Consider the following 12,140-nt stretch of genomic DNA (forward strand, 5'->3'; position numbering starts at 1 on the left):
TTTGTCAGCCATTATTTCATCATAAAACACACGATTTTCATATAACTCAGACACACTGGAGTCATTAACAAAATTTAATAATAGTAACTTTTTATTACGCATTCTTAGAAGTTCTAATATGTGAGTTGGTAGATTATTTCAATAACATAATTCAGAACAGTAGACCATTATCTTTTAATTTTATAAAATTACATACGGTAATCGTTGTTGCCCTGGCAATATATTACTTTTTTGAAAGTTAAGTTATTTTTTTCAATATGGAACATAGATTTTGTACAATATGGTGAAGAGGAGCGTGTTGATGTCATATTTGACGTGCATGTCTTTTAAATATCTGGAAAAAGTAATGAACGCTGAAAAGTTCAATTGTTCATTGATATTTATATACTAACATGCGTGAGCACATAGAAAAAATATAATGTCGAGATAAATCACAAGGGGAGGTTGAAACTATTCAAGGATAAACCTTAAGCCGTGAAAGTTTGATTTTGTTATATCTCTAAAGATCTATAGGTAAGAAATCTTTAAACACAAACATAAAATCTAACTCTCTAATTCTGTAACGCATAAACACTTTAATCTAACAATCTTCAGATATAAAGTTCATGAATTGTAAACAACACATTATCGTTTGTGTTAAAATGGCAATTAATCTAACGAAATCTACACAAATCGTGCTATTTTACATCAAACATTGTCAAATCACAAGTCACTAATTGGGCGTTATTTCCCCTAATTGTATATTGAAACTTTATCATCAAGATTTCTTTTCATTAAAAAGGAAAAATGTTCATGGATCAAAGAACTCTTAATCAATTATAAAACACATTTGGTATTGAAATATATATAAGTAATTTTAGGAGGTGAAATACAATGAAATTAGATGAGATTGGTTTTCAGATATACCGGATAATTCAAGTGTCCTCTAAAGTAACCTTAGTCATGCATAACGAAGCGTTAACTTACCCTTTCGAAATTATAATCTACTTATTTCGCCCATTGTAGTGTCGTAAAGGACTCATGCATTTTTCATTTTCTAACCGTACACCACTTTTCATGGAATGACAATAACGTACAATACCCTCCCCCCATAATCAAAACTGCACACACAGCTATTATGTTTAAATGCAACATTCTGCTAAAACCGGTGCTAGGCGGAGCGTGAACGGTAATTACTATTACCACGTCATGAACAGGCAACTTTTCAATATTTTCATTTTATGCCGTATTTTGGCGATGGGTGGAACGTATTTAATTGTCATTCAACATGATTAATCTTTCACAATGCTGAATGATCATGAAACACTTAATCGTGCGATTGATTGAACTCATTTTTTGCTCCTATATATTAATTCTTGGTGGTTTCTTCATGAGAGATATTTTATTTTTGAATTACCCATTTTTTATCAATACATAAAAGGCTTCTTTGTTTGTTTCATTAAGCCATCTCTAATTACTCATTTAATTTTAAATGATTTTATATTTTTGGCAGTGTAAACAAGGCTCAGTCTATCTTCGGTATATAATATTCGCATTGTGTTTTCCTGTCCATCGCTCTCAGGTAAACTTTCATTTAGAGATTGTTTGGTGTCATAAATGTATCGCTGTATAAGCAGAAATCTATGTTCTTAATACGACATTGTTGAAATTTTCATTTAAAAGGATGAAAGAGACGTATGCATATAAACATTCTTTGGCACTGTTATATTTTATTAAACACTATTTTCACATTATTCCCACGATACGATTACCATTTTTTATCATATTTATGTCTATATTTCAAGTGTTCTGCTTTATAATTCCATTGTAAACTTATATTGATAAGATGTTTTGTGCAATTAAAGGCGACGAGAATATAATATTTGCACAAAGTTTATATAATTGGAAGGGCCGTTAAACAGAATGTATTGACAATGAAATGATAATGTGCTATACATCTTTTATTATACCAACAAAATGTGCACATTCATCTCGTTTCTGTTTATAGCAATAAAATAGTGTTTTAACGAGCAATAAAATATTCGATATTCTACATTTTTTGTGTTTACTTTATAGTTTCAAAGCAATATTTGATTACGCAACACTATCGTCTAACTGTAATAATTTGTCAAAGGACAAATGATAAGATTAAAAACAAAGAGGAAGATGGATTCTGTTACCTAATATACGACAACTACAAAAGTTATAAATAGGCACACTTATCTTTATCTTCTATAATAATGAAATCGCTTATTTATATTTGCCATAGCTTTTGGTTTTTCAATTTTCTGCAGTGGCATGTATAACAAAAAATCTAAACAACGGAATTTAGGTATGTCGTGGAGCGACGTCCGAAATCGCGCTACTATAAGTTTGCAGCGTCATTCCTTCGTAATCAAACCGTATCAACAAATGGTCAGAATTTACATTTCCTTAGATTGTTCTTCTGTACTGGTCTGTCCAATATATTTTATTTCTGCCCAATAATTGATTTGTGCCTGCTTCGGTAAAACTGTATCGTTAATCTTTCTGTAAGGTATCTACATGAATTAAACATTGACAAAGAAAACTGCATGCACAACAGCTTACAATCAGTTCACAAATCCATATATTTTATACATGAATATGTTCTCACAACTGGAGAAACGTACGCAAGATAAGAAGTACAATACCATCCATGAACAGGTTCAATCAAACCAAGTCTGCAACATTTAATATAGTCGATTTGAGCGTTCTTTAGGTTCTGTTTTTCTGTATTTGATTTTTATAAAGACCTGCATAATGTATATATCATTATTATATTATTAGTTTGTAGCATAGTAATTCACAAAAGTCATGTTTGAATAGTGTTTGTGCTCTTCTTGTCTTTCTTGTCCCTTTGGCTTCATTAATTCCACTAGTTTCTTTTATTTTGGTGATTGTTTATAGCTGAACCTGCGGCAAGAATGTTTCCTATATCATATTCTCATGTACAGCTCATAAGTATCCTGTAAGAAACCTACATATTTGGAGTAGTTCCTTATGTTTACATTGCTCTTCACGGAAACTCATCATTTTCAAAATGTAAAACAATCTTCAACATTGATATGACGATCGAATTATTTTACTTGCACTCTAACAAGGTTCATACTGGCGACATCCTACAATGTTGTACGTTCAATATACTTTATTAATCATAATGTAAATAATGATGAATTTCACAGGTTTATTTAATTTGATATACAATTCCCAGACATTTGATGTATACATAAATCATTTTCAAAATATTATCAATAACTTCAATTGTTTTAAGTACTCAGAGCATTCGTACAATGGTTTGTATTTTGTACTCGTCAACGATGCGTTAACGTGTGTATGTTATTCGTGTTTATATAGAACATGCAATCTGTTTTATTTGTAAAGAAATCTCAGTGCTCAATTAATACGAAGTGTTTTATAAACAGAGACCTTGATTTATTAAATCAACGTAATTTTGTACATTTATACAGAAAGAGGTTTTTGTCTTCTTTTTTTTCTAAAAGATATTGTATTTTTAGCTCGACTTTTCTATGAAAAGGGGAGCTATCCTACTCGCCCCGGCGTCGGCGTCGGCGTCGGCGTCGGCGTTGGCGTCACACCTTGGTTAAGTTTTTCGTACCACCCCACTTTATTTCAGAAGTATTACAAGTATGGCTTTGAAACTTACCATACTTGTTCACCATCATAACCTCCATCTACAGACAAGAGTACATAACTCTGTCAAGGTTTTTGACAGAATTATGGCCCTTTTTTGACTTAGAAAGTGTATTGAGCTTGGTTAAGTTTTTTGTACCACCTCACTTTATTTCAAAACCATTGGAGGTATTGCTTTGAAACTGACCATACTTGTTTACCATCACGACCTTCATCAACAGACAAGAGGACATAACTCTGTCAAGGTTTTTTGACAGAATTATGCCCCTTTTTGACTTAGAAAATACATTGAATATGGGTAAAATCCACTTATTGCCTTAACCCTTTGAGATATTGCTTTGAAACTTTTAATGCTATTTCACATCATTACCCCATCTGTACGCAAGAGAAGGTAACTCTGTCAAGGATTTGTTTTAAAAATTAAGGCCTTTTATCGACTTAGAATCTTGGTTAAGTTTTTAGTACCAGTCCACTTTTTGACTGAACTGTTTGAGATATTAATTTGAAAGTTGGAATACTTGTTTACAATCATGATTCCCAAACATGTCCAGGAGAAGGTAATTCTGTCAAAGATTTTATTTGAATTATGGCCCTTAACTGTCAATGTTTTGTATTATAGGCAAGCACTAAAAAACTTAAAAAAATCTAAAAAAATTCATTCCTATCCACTTGTTCACTTTACCATAAATTATGTCATATAAACATTGCTGTAATATTCAAGGGTATCAAACAACTAGTTCACTTTAAAAATACAGAGATTCTTGTATTGCCTTTTACTGCAAAAACTTTTTTTATTGGCAAGCAATAAAAAAGTCGAGCGCGCTGTCTTACGGACAGCTCTTGTTCATTTGTGTTGTTCATGCCTTATTTCAGAATTATTTTAAGCAGTTTGTTTTATTTCTACGAAAGACGGGTAGTGACATTTCAACTTCTTGAATTATCGGGTTCATCTTCACGAATTCACAATTTCAATTTCATGAATTCACGATTTCAACTTCGTAAAGATGAAATCTGGACTTTGTGAACTTTCAAGTTGAAATCGTAAATTTATAAAAATGAAATGTCCCCATCGGTCTTTCGTATATTTCCCTATATCTTATCTATATATTTCTTTAGCATTGTAAAATGTTTACAATAAAAGGTAGACAGGTAAATGATAATGGATGGTGAAGTCATAAAACTAAATGAGGTGAAATAAAATTAACAATAAAACTTTAACCATTTTTATTTACATCAACACTAATATAATGGGCACAAACACTTAATATTTTATATATTGCACGGATACGGTTTCATCAAGTCGTTAAATGTTTGTTTCTTTACTTGCAAGGTTTATTTTCAATTTGCTTAGGTATTTCAGTTATGTCGAAAACAAATAAATGAAGAAAATAAATATTCATCAAATTACAGAAAGGTATTTTCAAAAGTCAAAGATGAAAAATAATGAGCTTATATTAAATGTGTTTCATGATTGAAGCATTATTTTACCCCAAGCAGCAAAATATTTAGTTCCTTTCATTTGGTATTTGAACCAAAAAAATGAATCCAATTTTCATATAAGTAAAAAATACAAGATTTTAAAAGCTATTCTTTAGTTAGGTAACTGACGACTGGATCAACTCAGATTCCCGTACCTGCATTAACATGAATATTTTAGCATATAAAGCGTCTATGTGATTTTGTTGTGTAATTTTTTGTTCGAGCTTTGAAGATCGTTTAGCATTTTAGTTCCTTCTTTTTTCTAGTTTATTGGTTCAATTATTCCTACTTGAGTACTGTATTGAATATTACTTTAATTTGTCTGTGATACCAGTACATCATATCTTCTTATCCCCTTTCAAAATTTCATTTTATTTGGTTTCGCCTATATTTTTCTTGATAACTAGTATACGCCTCTTTTTGTGTCACATTGAAGGTTCCATGACCAACGATGTACGAACACATTTGCGGATGTTTCTTAATTGAAAAGTTCTCCATGTTCATGTTTAAATGTGCAGTTATGTTTTTGCCGTAGTTGGAGGGGGAGCGGAGGCGGGGACGGGGGAGGGGGCTGGACTATAGCTTGCTCTAAACATCTTTATAAATGAATATGTTTGATCAAACTGAGTTTGCAACATTTGTTTTTCGTTCTTCTTTATTTGTTTTATACTTTGGGCATGTAAAACATATAATTAAAATAAAGTTTATTCAATAAATAGCACTGAAAATAAACTTACATACTTTGAGTACTCATTAGATAATTTCTACTATGAATGTATGAATGATTTTTTACACTGTTTATGTTTCATGTTTACATAACATTTACTTGTATATACTTTTGGTTGTTGTAGGTACGCCTATATTGAAATAAATAATGAGATTAAAAAAAACATCTACGCATTTTTCAACTTCAACCTAGAAATTAAAGCAAGAACAGTCTTTTTATATCATAGAACGGTGTTTTTTTTATATCATACTAAAGTGTATACTTTGTGACGCAAACTCCGGTTGTCTACGATCAATATTTACCAGCGACATTAAAAAAAGCCAAGATTGACGGATTTGAAATAATTGAATTAAAAAATAGAGTTATATATAACTTAAGAATGTGTATAATCATTCACCGCAAACATCCTGCTTTATACAGTATAGGGTATATAGTCAATAGTTTTCGGTTAATCTACCATCAAGTTATACATATTACATCAAGACAACCCATTATCATCATTGTATGTATACACAATGTAAAGGGTGTCGCGACAATTTATGATGTGTTCAAAAAAAGAGGATATTTAATTAAAATACATACATAGGTAAGTAAGTTATTTTAATTTATATTAATATATGTACAAAGTTAAATATATATCTAAATTTGAAATATATGCTTATTTATAAAATTTATTCAAAAAACGTTTTTGTCAAAGTTTAGGGTGTTATATTCATCAATTAGTGTCAATCTAACCTAAAAGAATGTCACATGAACATATCAAAGTGATTCAAATACAATTTGTGTACAGATGAAAAAATAGCATAACAATTGTTATATAGCAAATGCATCAATTATTCGTAAACATTTCAATTTTTATTAAGTAATTCAATTCAATTCAATTAAAGGGGTTTAATAGAAACCTTGAAACACACAATAACTTATAATGGTAAAATATGAACCGCTAATGAAGATATGATAAGAGTTTCTATTCATACTTAAAATTTTCGATAAATTTGGAATGATAATCAAACTCTTTAAACATGTTTTACTTTTTTTTCCTTTTTTATTAAAAAGATGGATTAAAGTAGTATATTGTTACGATAGCGAAGCTTTGTTTATTTAGAATAAAACTGAACAAAAATTGTATCTATTATACAAATACTTGAAAGAAAGTCAAATAAATTAAATCATTTATACTGAGAGAGAATTAAATTCAAATATAGATAGAGAAATTTACAAATACATGCCGAAATATGGACATAATATATCACAATTTGTTTTAATCGTAGCTTTTCTGACATCGTTAAATTGCATCAAAAATAGTTCAGTGTTTTTTTTATCAAACAATATGTTAGAAATAGGTCATACAAATATACAAATGACACAAACTGCACTGTAAGATCAAATAATTGCTTAAATTTGAAAGCATATTCTGTGTAGCATGTTAACTCGTATAAAATATGTTTAAAATGGAAGAACATAATTATATGTTTAGATATAACAATTGACATTTTACATAAAATATAAATGTTAGGCGCAAAGCAAGATAAATATCATTATAAATAGTTCTAAATAAGATTTTAATGTCATGATTGGCTGGTTTAATATTTAACCTCTGCATTGAAGTTATATACAGGAAATGTTTATCATTTACTCATAATGACTCTGTATTTAATATTTTGAAATTTGACAAAAGGAGATGACTTTTAGGTCCTTTAGGCCGGGTTGTAAATGCATTGTACTCTTAATGTATATATATCATATCACTGATTTTACACGTCACTGTAATAAATAAAGCTTATCATTAAAATGATAGAATGTCTGACTTTTCGATGTATATTATCTAAGTGTATACAAAATTTATATAAGATTTTGAACCATCTTTTTACAGAACAATATCACTCCTTTCCATTCAAGCATATTTTATCACCCTGGTTTTATAGTATTAATAAGCCCAATTGGAAAATCTGTGTTAATAAACATTGTAAATAACGCCGAATCAGTGTCGCCCAACGCTGTGACATCAAAGACTGTTTCACTTAAATATACATTTCTTATTAAACTGGGTGAAATAAACTTGCATTTTATGGTTATATGTACACTTAAAATAATTGGAAAGTATGCTCTCTATTTCAATAAATGTGTCATACTGTAAGGTTTGTTTTTATTTAATTAGCTTTACACATTTTCAGTATATTGATGATTATCTAATATATATCATTGAGCTATATTTTAAGTATAGTATATTATATGTTTTTTGTGTGTGTCTAATGGTATTTCAAAATGTTATATTTTAAATGTGTGTGTTTTCATTTTTCATTTTAAGAATATGCTATTTTTACATATATTTTTGTGTACGCTATCAACACTTGGAAACAGTTGACATATTATTAAAAGCATCCTTTTTACATATACGATATCACGTTTTGAAAAAAAAAGATAACTGGACTTTTGGTTTTAGAAATAGTTTAATGATTTCTTCACAAATACAAATAGCTCAATATGAAGCCAGTGTTAACGCAAACACGTTTCTCTATTTGTTCGGTCAATTCCTTCAGCAATTATAATACCAGTTGTAGAGTAAAAGGGGCACTTGCACATTTACAATGTCGCTATTGAACATATTATCTCAAACCGAGTCTTCGATTATATTAGTTAAGGTTGTTTTAATTCTCCAGAGCTATATTCCAGTTTCAGGACTAACTATCAAATAAGTCAAGCATGTCTAATGGTAATGTGCACGTTTTAAATTTGTTTTGACTTACAGATACCACGGGTGTCACCTTTGTAACACGTTATCATTTAAAATAGTGTTAAGTCGATGTATTTCTACAGATTAAATGCTTTTCATCTGAATTAATAAAACATGATCGTTGTTTGATATAAATTTAATTAAAACTTCTTTTTAATGTAACATTAGACCTACAACAACGAAATGGCTTGGTTAACGAAGTATGATATTTTTTTTTTAAAGTGTAAAAAATAACTATAAAATGAATCAAATGTCGACAGACGCAGCGTATGAAGCCAAATAGGTTGCTTTTATACATTAAGTTATATTATTTGTAATCGTAATAAATGTATGCGTGTGTGTCCATTGCAGAAATTGACAGAAATATGTTAACGGACAAGTGTAGTGTGTAAATATAAACACTTTTATATCATAACAAGGGTATTGAAATGAATTCCGTCTTAAAACATTAAGATTACAAATGTCTTTCTTTTTTATTTGTATGCTTGTTTGGAGAGCTTTCTCTTGAAAATGTGTCAGAGTTAAATTGTATACATACATGCACAGTGTGTTAACTGGAGTGCTGGACTATTAGTTGGTACCATATTAGTTAAATGCACTCCAGTTACCGCGCTGTCTGTCGGGGATGACGATAGAACATGCTCGTTGATTGGCAATATTTTTTCTGGGAGTGGGTCATATTTTTACGACAGGGAACATGTTATATTTCACTTATGATAAAAAAACATAAAGAACATTATATAAAACAGGTAGCCTCATGACTCGCTGCTCTTTCTATTACATGTACAATAACAATAATGCAATTATGTACAATAACAATAATGCAATTATGGATTTTCCTTTTTTTTCCTTCTCTTTTTTAATCTAGAATTATCGGATGACAAAGAAAATACTACACTTTTTTTAGCTTCTATCGGTATACAAATGTACTAAATTGAATGGAAACATGTAGCGTCTCAGTAAAAAAATTTATTGCGATATTTATTTTCGAATAAAAGTTAATATTTCGATAAGCAAATTATATGACATTTTTTTAATGTAATTATAGTATTAAGTTCATTTCGTACAAATATACAAATAATAAAGGGGGAAAATACATAGCCCTACCTCACACCTTACACTTGTTTAAACTTTATTTCATGGTTCATTGAATTGGAAAACATTAAACAAATCTTTCAATTGAGTTTTGATAAAACTATTTACACCCACAAAGTAATTATTTTCATTTGAAAAGGCACGAAAAGATGACCCTACTAACACTTGAGATGAAACACGTATCACCTGTACCCGACCTTACAAATTGTATCAATAGTTTCAAATGATTAACTAAAACACATAATATACCTTACAGGCCAAGCACGTCCGTTTCGCTTTCAAACTGTTCTTTATAAAACTATACTAAACAGTACATTTCCGATATTTATACAAATTACTTATGTACATTTTTTTTTATAAATATTGTTTGGGTGTTATTGTATTTAGTTACTTGATAAGATGATACCATTGACCCTGAACCTGCGGTATTTGTGTAATGAACTTGCCCTGTTATTAATTTGGAACAGTCCATTCAAAGTTTAAGGGAGATCAGTGTCAAAATACAAAATGTAGAGTTATCAACAATATAACCTGGTCAGACTTCACGCATGCGCAGACAGGCCTGTCTAGATACTGCTGCAAAAGTCTGACAACTTTCGGTTCTATCAGGGTATGTCAAAAAACATAAATCTCAAATTCAGTCGTATATTATTTCTTCAAAGGAGACGTGCGTTATTGTAAGAAATGTATGACCTATGGTCAAAAAAGTGAATTTTGCTACTATTGGCTATCATTTTGTTCTTTATTTATGGATTTGATTCATACTTGGATATAGAGGATATTCAAGTTTTTTCTATAAATACATGATTTATTTTCATCGAGTGGTATGAAAATAAATATTTCATGAGTGGCGGTAGCCACGAGTGAAATATGGTAATTTTCAGGCCACAAGATGAAAATAAATCATGTATTTATAGAAAAAACTTGAATTTTCTGTTTATTATGTACATTTTTCTCTTTTTTGCGATAAAATTTGAAAAACTTTCCCTTAAATTTTGTGTACTGGTAGAATTTAAAAGAAAGTAGTCCGGCAAGACACCAGTGAAAATACGGAAAATATGTTTCACTGCAGTGAAAAATGAATTTTTACAGTGAAAATACGGAAAATGAAAATACGCATTTTATTTCATCAATATTTCTCAATATTTCATTTATAAGTATATAATAAAAAGGAATATTAGTTACCAAACTGACATGTCAAAACTCAATATATCTATTTATGATATTCAAAGATCATATTGTCCTATCAAATAACATTTCTTCCATACTCTTGTTTCCCTTACAAATGTAACACTACTATTTAAAAAAAAACTGAAGAATAAAGTACACTTAATTGAATTTGTAATTGGTGAAATGAAAACCGAATGAAATGTAGGTTTTTATCTCTTTGGAGTAGATTTTTGAAAGGCAGAAGAAATTTTCCATTTTCTTAAAGGCACATAACGCCTAGAATTTTTTTTATTTTCTTAAAGCTTCTTATTTTTACTGTTCTACTACAGTCTCCGAAATGTTATCATTGGTCATTTAGCTTGACCACGCTTTGATTACTTTCTCTCCATTTTGCCATAAGTAAAGTTTGCAAGTCATTATGTTACTGTGTATATATTTTACCACTTTCATGACAAGGTATATGAATTTTGTAATAAACAGAAAATCATTTTGTTCTCATTTTAGATTTAATTTCATCTTGTTGTATGGAAATTATTATAATTTCATATCACTCGATGAAAATAAATCCCGTATTCATAAAGGACTGTTTTTAAGAGAGAAAAAATTATGATAAGATATTAATAACGAACGAAAGACCTTTTATAAAAGTTAATATTATAAGTCTGAGAAAACTCAAAATTTCACTTGTGATATATTATAAGAGCCCTTTCAAGTATACAATAAAGTTGAACTTGTCTCATGTATAAAACTGATAAATATTGGCAGCATTTACCGACATTTACAATGGACATGTTAATATATAAAGCAAATAAACATACATGCAAATATGACTTTGAAACACCCCCTTGGTAATAATGTAGTAGCACTCATTAATGCCTAGAACGAGTAGATGATTAACGAGGTATTCTTGTAAAAACTTTGTTAATTGCCGGAGATCTATGTTTGACCCTAGAGATAAAGTTCAAGATTTCTATTACAATAACTGTTGTACATGTAGCACGGTGGGCCATTAAAGCTTTACAGAGAACGATGTTAGAACTCAAACATTAGATACAAAGATTACAGATTGTATATGAATAACAGATATTACACATGATGCAAAATGGAGATCTCTCGTCAAGTACGATTCAATGAGATTACTCTGATATTTTCCGTTTGAAGTGTATCTTTTTATCGTAATGATATAGAAAACAATAAAAGAAATGAAGCGGTGGTACATTGCTACATTCGTTGATTTAATTAATTAATATTAAAGAAAAAAAAAAAGAAAAAACGTGAATCATT

General features: G+C 29.6%; 1 protein-coding gene across 2 annotated transcripts in view; it reads left to right on the forward strand.

Moving 5' to 3' along the window:
- The first annotated feature begins 6,298 nt into the window (after window positions 1–6,298).
- The window catches only part of LOC132724887 (acetylcholinesterase-like), an 80,214-nt gene continuing 74,372 nt past the window's right edge, over window positions 6,299–12,140 (forward strand). Inside the window, exon 1 of one of the 2 annotated variants that reach the window (XM_060709869.1) lies at window positions 6,299–6,447. The gene's annotated coding sequence lies outside the window, so the exon portion shown is untranslated. The remainder of the gene's footprint in view (window positions 6,448–12,140) is intronic. The other variant, XM_060709870.1, reaches the window with a different exon arrangement.

The sequence above is a fragment of the Ruditapes philippinarum genome, unplaced genomic scaffold (assembly GCF_026571515.1).
Source record: "Ruditapes philippinarum isolate M1 unplaced genomic scaffold, ASM2657151v2 ctg713_1_1_1_1, whole genome shotgun sequence".
Taxonomy (NCBI): domain Eukaryota; kingdom Metazoa; phylum Mollusca; class Bivalvia; order Venerida; family Veneridae; genus Ruditapes; species Ruditapes philippinarum.